Raw genomic sequence first — 9,247 nt, 5'->3', positions numbered from 1 at the left:
GTTTATGTTCTAATATATTGTGTTTGTCGTTGAGCTTTTACATTTGAAATAAAACTGTGCAAATTGTTATATAATATACACTTGACGTTTGATTGGTTCTAACAGATTTGATGTCACCGAGGAGGTGCTCGAACATTGTGGTTTCCTCCTGCGCTGATTTTACAGCATCAAACAGTATTTGAAATGCCGTTCTCAGAGCACCCATTCCGACAGAAGCCACAGACATATTTACAAAAACAAAGATACTCAAAACCTAAACTTAATTATTTCTCTTACGTAATCTGTTCTTGGCTGATAAAAGAACAACAGAATTCCAATGGATTTATGGAGAGAATGTAACACATATATACACAACTGAAAGAACTTTGTTCAAAAAAAAAAAAAAACAAAAAAGAACGAACGAGTTAGCTAGGAATAGACACGGAATTTTCTAGCCATATGTTTTGGCGAACAAATAACTTTAATTAGACTCAATCTAATAGAAGATGCAAAATGTTTTGAAGTGAATAATTTATATTTTTTGGTCGTAAATCTCTCTAATGATTAATGTAAATTATCTATATTCGCCACAATATATAAATAAAAATGTATACTTACATATTTGGGAGGTGTACTAGAGAGAAAGAATAAATAAGATCTCAAATTTCTCTCACTCAATGTAGTAAACTCATATTTACACCTCCCGATTATGCTCTTAATTAAAAATATACTAAACAAACAGCGTTGATGAACTACTCAAAAATTACAAAATTATTACTAAAAATACTACAAATGCATTACAAAGGCGTTGTTGAAATTACAACTATTTTTGCTTTATCTTTTGTTACTATAACTCGAAAGCATGGACTCTTGAATATTTTTTTTCTTTGAACAAACAATATTATCTACATTGAGGAAAAGGGATGAGCTTAGCCTCACAATGAGCTTGGACTCTTAAAATATTAATATTAGAAACTACTGCTAGCTTCTCTCTCCTTTCCCCTACCAATTAAATGACTCTTTGCTCTAGCTTGTGGCTGGTGACAGCGCCTCTCTCCCTTCTCCAAGCCTTGGTATTTTCGCTTCTCATGGATTGTCATAAATTTATCTTTCGTTTTAATATTTTCGTCGATAAGAGGCTTCTTGGTAAGGTAATTTTTGAATATCTCCCAGTGACTACTTTAGTTTTGTGTTGGTGTGTTATTCACTTTTCTTCTGTTTACTTCACTGTTCTTGATAGCTTTGTTGATGGTGTTGGGAACAAAATTGAGATGGATAGACATTAATTGGTTCATTGTTAGTTCCTCTTCAGGTCGGCACAACTTGTTGTCAAAGAGTGTCTTCATGTTCGTTATATTGCAATTTTTGTGTGTATAATATGCAAAGTGTGTGACCTTTTCATCATGAATGAAGTTTCTTTGGCTTTGGAGAGTAATTCCATTTGCGTAATGGATGACTTTAACAATTGGATGCATTCCTTTACTTATTTTCGTGCCTATTTCACTCTCAAATCCACCAATGGCGGCAACTAGTTTAGCTAAGTTGGCCTTTAGAAAATTTAGGGACTGTTTTATACTCATTTCATTTTCAGTTTTTGTTTGCAGTTATTTTGAAAACTGAAAATTATTTGGTAACTACTTTTAGTTTTTTTGTTTAAAAAAAAATGAAAACTGAAAGCTACAAGGCCGATTGATTATCATTTTATTTTTAGTTAAAATGATAGAATGAAACCTTAATTGTTTATATAGTTTGATCGAGGTCCCAAGCATCATTTAAGGGATTTAACTCATGCATTTATGCATTTAATATCCCTCAAATTATGAAATTTAAACAAATTCAAATATATTTTTACAATTAACAATGATTTAAAAATCAATAATAGAGTAATATTATTATTCACATAGTTTTAGCAAAAGAATAATGTACCCATGTAATTATTAATATAGTTTAATGAGAAATGTTATTAGCACTCCAAAAATCTCATCTACACTCCTCGTAAAGGTATTTTTTTTCTTTCTAATTATAGAAAATTTGGAGTGCAAAATGAGATTTTTGGAGTGCCCAATAACAATTATCTAAGAAATAATTATTGATATTTTAAAACATTAAATAAATACATATAATTAGAATGGGTACATTCATAAAAAATGTGGGTACATATTAAAATTTAAAATTATGTGTACAAATTAAAACTAAAAAGAATATTTGCATAAATTTAAAAAAAAGGGTACAAATTATAAATAGAAATATATGAAAAAATTATTAAAAAGATATATATGAAAATGATTTATAAGTTTTTCATTTTTAAAATTGGCATACAATGACTTGTAAATAATTTAAATAATCAAATAATAACACGCAAACAAGTTAAGAGACATTGATCAACAATGAAAAATAAATAAAGTTTCAATTAGTGAGAAAAAAAATGAAGAATGAGAATCAATTTATTCTATTTTCAATTTTTGCAGTTTCTTAAAGCTAGTTTTTAAGTTTTAAAATTTTTGACTTATCAATTTTTATTTTGAGGGAATTAAAATTAGTTATTAAATATTTTTTTTAATTAAATAAAAATCTAGAATTAAAAAATTAAAAGTTATCAAACGTATTTTAATATTTCTTTTGCATGTTTGTTAAAGTTATCGTGTCATTTGATAGGACTTTGGGTTTAATGCAGCATGTATAAGAAAGGAATAAGATCCTCACTAGATTATTCTTTGTGAGGATATGAGAGATCAATTAATCGTGTTCATTCATCATACTTCGTACGGTTATAAATGATTTAAATTTAAAATTTAAAATTGAATATAAATAGTACCTAACGAAAACTGACTGCACGATGTACGATGAACATACACGATTGATTAATCTCCGGTTCCCTTTAAGAGGATCCTTGTCCGTTAAGAAAAGCCGACAGGCATACACACCATTTTTATTCCAACTTTCCTAATAGATTATCACCGCTTCTGGATGGTGAGCAAAAATACTTTTCTTAAAAATGGTAGCTCGTTTAAAAAAATAGGTAAATTTTATGAGTTCTGTTAAAAGTCTAATATTGGACATTACTTTTTGAATACTATTTTGTAGACAACATGATGTAGCAGTTGATGATTGAATATATTATGTTAATCATCAAAGAAAATATTCAACTATCAACCGCTACATTATTTGGTCAACAAACTATAGTCTAAAAACGTAATCTTGTAGCATTTTTCAAAAATGATGCGTTGAAAAAGCTGGTGATGCATCGCACTCGAGTAAATTGTATGAAATGGTTGCAAACCGCTAACCTACCGTTCAATTATTCTACAGCATCGTTTCTTGGAAACGTCCAGCAGTCTGAGCCAACGCGCACGGCGGAGTAAATAAATGAAGGCGTATTGAACGGTAACCTAACGAGCACGACGACGACGAGGACAAATAATAATAATAATGAAGGCGCATTGAAAGGGGTAGCGAGCGACCTCAACAAAAGTTATAGAAGACTTGGCCTTTATTCTGTTCATGATTCCGTTTCCTAACTTCGAAGCAAAGGTGGAGAAAAGAAAAGGTTGAACTCTCATGCAACTACCTTAACTAATTCAATAAATTTCAATTAACTATTATAGAGGCGGTGTTCTAATTTTATAAAGTTGATAAAGATCATTCTCTTTAAAACTAAAATTTAAGTTTAAATTCTGCATTACTGATAATCTCACTTGATGAAGAATCTATAATAACTAAAAAGTCCTAAAGGTTATTCTGTTCATGATTCCGTTTCCTAACTTCGAAGCAAAAGGTAGAGAAATGAAAAGGTTGAACTCTCATGCAACTACCTTAACTAATTCAATAAATTTCAATTAACTATTATAGAGACGGTGTTCTAATTTTATAAAGTTGATAAAGATCATTCTCTTTAAGACTAAAATTTAAGTTTAAATTCTGCGTTACTGGTAATCCCTCTTGGTGAACAATCTATAATAACTAAAAAGTCCTAAAGGAAACTTGTGGTATACCTTGCCGAATGGAGCCTTGTCCCCCCTAAACTTTTTGTAACCGAAAATATGGGTATTAGGTGAAAGTATATATGAGAGAAAAAAAAAAAAAAAATATATATATATATATATATATATATATGGAACTGTTATTAGCATTCCAAAAATCTCATTCTACACTCCTCACAAATGTATTTTTCTTTCTAATTATAGAAAGTTTAAAGTGCCTAATGAGATTTTTGAAGTGCTAATAACAACTCTATATATATATATATATATATATATATATGTCTATATATGGATGGTTAAATTTTCGAAATTACCATTTGATTCTTTTTTGGTTTCGTAAAATATGCACAAAACTTAGCCTATATTATTATGGGAGAAGCTCTATGGTTAAGTTTTCATAAATGACAAAATTGTGCTATGTTTAAGGGAGAAAATACTACTTATATACATATAAATTTATCAACATTAAAGTTTTTGTGCATATGGTATGAAAACATAAGGAAATTTTATTTTGACATGCTCTTGCCTTTTCATATGAGCTTCATTGTTTTAATAAACCTAAGAATTGTTTCATGAAGTTTGCCCACAAAAAGGAATTCGCCCATTTAACGTGTATCTCAACTTCATAAAAATTGACAAAGTCGAGAATTTCTATGAGAAACTATAGTATTGTTTCATTATGTTTTCATGGAATATGCACAACAGTTTTCAATGTTGATTAGTAAATTTTGTAGGTCTTGTAGTTTAATTTTATTTCCTAAAAAGTGTAATTTTGTTTAGGGTTCACAAAAGCCTTTGAATTTGTAGAAGATCCTTCTCAGAAAGCCAGAATTGCATCTCCAATGCGTTGTATCACATTTAACACAGAAAAATTAAATTGAATCAATAGCATGTAGATCAATTCAAAATAATAAATTAATCATAAAAAGAATGATTAAAACGTAATACTCCATTGATTGAAGATCAAACTCTCTTTAGCGCATTGTCAAGAGCGTGCTAATAACGTGTTGTAGGCATAATTTACTGAACGATTATGGAGGCCATGGAGAGAGAAAGGTGCAGCAATGGTAAAGAGAAGAGAGATATGTAATTGTGGGTGTGTTATATTTCATCGTATTATGCCTTTATTTATAGTAGTATGGAAGGTTAATTCTTTACCTTTTTAGAATTACAACTCTTAATAGATAATAACCTACTGATAGGAATATAAGGTATTCCTATATATACTAAGATTTACACAATTACATTCCTATTCTAATAGGACTGCAACATTTTTGACTTTATGGTTTATTTATTTCAGGTTTTGAACTTTTTGGCTGATACACGAGAATAATTCGGGATTTTGATTTCTCGGGGCCCCGTTTTGCTTTTTCTTTTTTGGGAACTGAGACCTCAGCATATATCATCGACTTTTTTCTTTATTTATTTAATATTTTGTTAGTGTTAAATTTAAATCACACGTCGAGAACTTTCAATTCTTTATTCATTTAATATTTTGTTAGTATTAAATCTCACGTCAAGAACTGAATTCTTTATTTACTAAATATTTTGTTAGTATTAATCTTATGTTGAGAACATAGAACAAGATCATGCATGTGTTTATATAGAATTGGATTATTTTTATATATTGTACGATATTCAATTTGCCTACTGTCTGCATTTTATACTGTCAACTATTTTATGATTTCGAACTTCTTCATAAATTATTACCAACCTAAAAGCTTAAACAACAAAATAAGTTCAGGCTTATTAATTGCATCGTCCTTTGAAATTGCTAATAAATTTTAATTTATCTCTGAAAATGATTTTGTCTCACTTTGTTCCCTAAAACTGTCATTTTAAACTCATTTGGTCTCACTTTACCCCATTTTGTTAGAAATGTTGTGATTTATAGCTCCAAATTAGGATGATACAGATTTTAGGTTTGTGTTATCTATTTTGTTCCGGTGTCCTATCTGGGATTGGATTTAACTTCTTGGTTAGAATTTTTTTGCTTGGTGAAGAGATTTTGTTAATTACCTTTTTGTATTAAGAATTGAATTTACTTCCAATTAAAATTAAGATTCTCATTGTAACTTAGGTCCTATGCATTATAAATAGGACCTTAGCATTAGTATATTTTGTGTGCCAACATTATTGGTTTACACAGTTTTACTCGTGAAAGATGTGACCATTTTAAAATTTTTTATAATTATATTAATTTTCTTATTTTCAACATATTCTATGTTCTCTCATCTTCCGTGCTTTTTGGGTACAAAAATATTTATATTCGGAAAGTACTAAAAAGGATGGAGACAACTGGGTTCACTGAAGCAACAAACAACCGAACAGACAGTTTCCGAAGCGGCTGACTCGACTTGCAATCATTCGATCTTCCTCGGAGTGTGGATTCCACGCGAGTGATCTTGTTCCGCCACGTAGCCCGACCGAGACGTTTGTCGTTTAGTTTCTGAGGTGGTCGTGGATCTTGTCCACGTGCGTTGAAAGGAGCGTGGCTTACGTTATCTTTTGTTTGAGACTTACCAAATCTGAGAGAGAAATTTGAAAAGTACAGCCATTGTGTATTAAATTTTTATTTGCAATTTCGCAAACAAATTAGAAATTTGATTGCTTTTTTGGATTTTGCTTTTGTTGGTTTTGCTCAAATCTGATTGGTCAACTCAAAGACTCGAGACTTAAGACTCGAGTCTCTCTTGGAAAAGGATCCTCTCCGGATTCATTATGTGTGGATTCTATGTATCTCCACATCTCAATCGTTCATCGTATATCGTGCGATTAGAAATTATTTGACTTTTATTATTTTAAATTAAACACAAATAATATCTGATGAAAACTGACCGCACGATATACGATGAGCAATTGAAATATAAGGATTCCTAGGATCCTCACGTAATGGATTTGGAGGGGATCCTTTTCCCAATCTCTTTTGGGAAAATTAATTTGTTTTAATTCTTAATATTTAGATATATTTTTATTTTGCCACTTAGTACTATAATCTATTGGTATTTTTCCTCACTTGTACGGGAGAGATGTCATATGTTTGATTCTCGCCAAAGACAAATTTGAATAATATGATTGTTAACCCATTGTAAGATTAATCTTACATCTCCTCCTTAAAAAGAAAGAGTTTGAATGACTATTTTAATTTAAATTAGAAAAAAAAGAAATGAAAAAGTTGAATACGGGACACATTTGATTGACAAAAAGAGTTTTGAGAAATCAAAAAAGAAAAACCAAAGCCAGGCCACACAATTAAAACAAAAAGAAATATACTACCAGTACAAACATTTTTCAAGCAATATTTATCAAAATGAAATAATAGTACTTATTTTTGGCCAATTTTTTTGGTGGTTTATGTGATTATACGTCACTTTCAATGTGACTCTCGTAATGAGTCATGTAAGCAATAAAGGTCCAAACTTAAGCTTCCGTTAGTCTTATGTTAAATAAACAACATGTGAGGCGTGAATAATTTTTTTTTTTGTCACAAGAGAAGAAGCAAGCCTATACCAGGGAACTTATCTCACCCAGGAAAAAATGACAAGCAACACAAAAACGCCATAAAAAACGACCAAAAGCAAGGGATGCAATTTGTTGCTACATGATCCATGTAGGGTGGAGGAGAGAAGAAAAAGGTACTCCATATTTCCGCACAATCATCACAAACGACAATGCCTTAGGTTTCTTAATTTGGTTTGATTGGACAACTCTAACCTCTTCACATGAGACTCACGTGTGCTTATTTAATAGAAACTAACGGACATTTATGTTTAGATACTAATTGACAACAGAGCTCACCACGAAAGTTTAGTTAACAACTTTTTCATCACAAAAATCACATTGAAAGTGTGCCATTCAAAAAGTTTAATCATTATTTTTAGATTGTTAATAAATATTTGATTACATAAGACCTGACATGACTTTACATTTTTCAATATATAATTGTGTGAGATCTACAATAAGATTCACACATGTTTTAACTCAACAATTGTCAAATATGTACACGATTATTACATACGTGAGTGAGTGATACTAGCATTCTAAAAACAAATGACAAATCGTACATCCGAACACAAATTCTAGTATCCGACAACTGCAAACGGATTTCACCGGACCTTACGACGGCCCATAAGGCCAAGGACTCTCTCCCAAAGCCCAACACTTCCCACACTCAGATCAATCATAACCCTCTTCACTATCTCAGCTGCACACCCCACACCATCCTTCGTCCCATAATACAACCCCTTCATCACCTCATAAAAAACTCCACTCCTCCCAACCTCATCATCACCCCCTTTGGGCCTCACCAAGAACAACCCTCCTCCTATGGCCCGCCGAAGAGCAATGGCCGGTCATAGAACGTGCCCGCCGCATCAAGAGCGGTCGATCGAGTTTCCTTGATCGACATGAGGGAGGCCCGGTTGAGAATGATGCCGGATGCGCCCAAAGGTCCAGTGGACAACACCCAAGTGATCGTCCACTAGAAAATATGGACCCCGCCGAGCTTTTCGGTTGCAAGGAGTAGGCAGCCCTTTTAGGACTTGTGGATTGTGTGAGCCCATTTGTCACCAACAGTGATGGGATTAGGTTGATCCACCAGAGTGAAGATCAACAAGTGAGGAAGCTAAGTGGGCTCTTTTGGCCTTGATTTCTCTGCAGCTACCAGTTTTGCTCTGAATGATCGCCAATCGGCATCAATGGAAGGTTTGTGATCATCGTTGGACGGCGTAGATGACTCCCCGCGGCTACCTATCATTCGACAGAAACCCCGTTAGCAACTGTAAGAAGAGCATGGAATCTTTCCCTGTTTGAAACAGAAAAGCGGTAGAACAACTTACATGTTATTGAAGATGGAATGCCAACTCTTTTGGATTGAAATCGAGTGTAATTACTGTTGGGAGAAGTAACAGTTTTGGTGAAGAGCAAAAACAAGCTTCCATTGATGAACTTTTGATGGCAGATCGAGAGCTTCAAAGATGACAAGAAATAAAGAGCAGATCATTCACTGATATATAAGCTTAATAATATATGCCTCTATGGAGAGGACTTGATCCAAGTGTAGTATTCCCGTGTCAAATGCTTTTCTTGATATGTATGCCAAGTGTGATGTGTTGGATGAAGCATCTAGAGTCTTTCATGGGATAGCGAAAAAAAATTCGGTGTCTTGGAATGCCACGCTTCAAGGGTTAGCCATGCACAGGCATGGTGAGAAGGCGCTTGAGTTATTCTCTCAAATGGTAAGAGCCGGGGTTTTGCCTGATAAATTGACCTTCATTGGGGTCTCATGT

The 9,247-nt window shown here is 32.4% G+C and overlaps 1 pseudogene; it reads right to left on the bottom strand.

Annotated features, from left to right (window-relative positions):
- Positions 1-8,065: 8,065 nt before the first annotated feature.
- Positions 8,066-8,899, bottom strand: LOC148694033 (uncharacterized; annotated as a pseudogene).
- Positions 8,900-9,247: the final 348 nt, after the last annotated feature.

This window comes from Pyrus communis, chromosome 9 (genome assembly GCF_041283825.1).
Source record: "Pyrus communis isolate YQ-2024b chromosome 9, ASM4128382v1, whole genome shotgun sequence".
NCBI classification, from domain to species: Eukaryota; Viridiplantae; Streptophyta; class Magnoliopsida; order Rosales; family Rosaceae; genus Pyrus; species Pyrus communis.
This window is presented reverse-complemented; position numbering and strand designations above follow the sequence as displayed.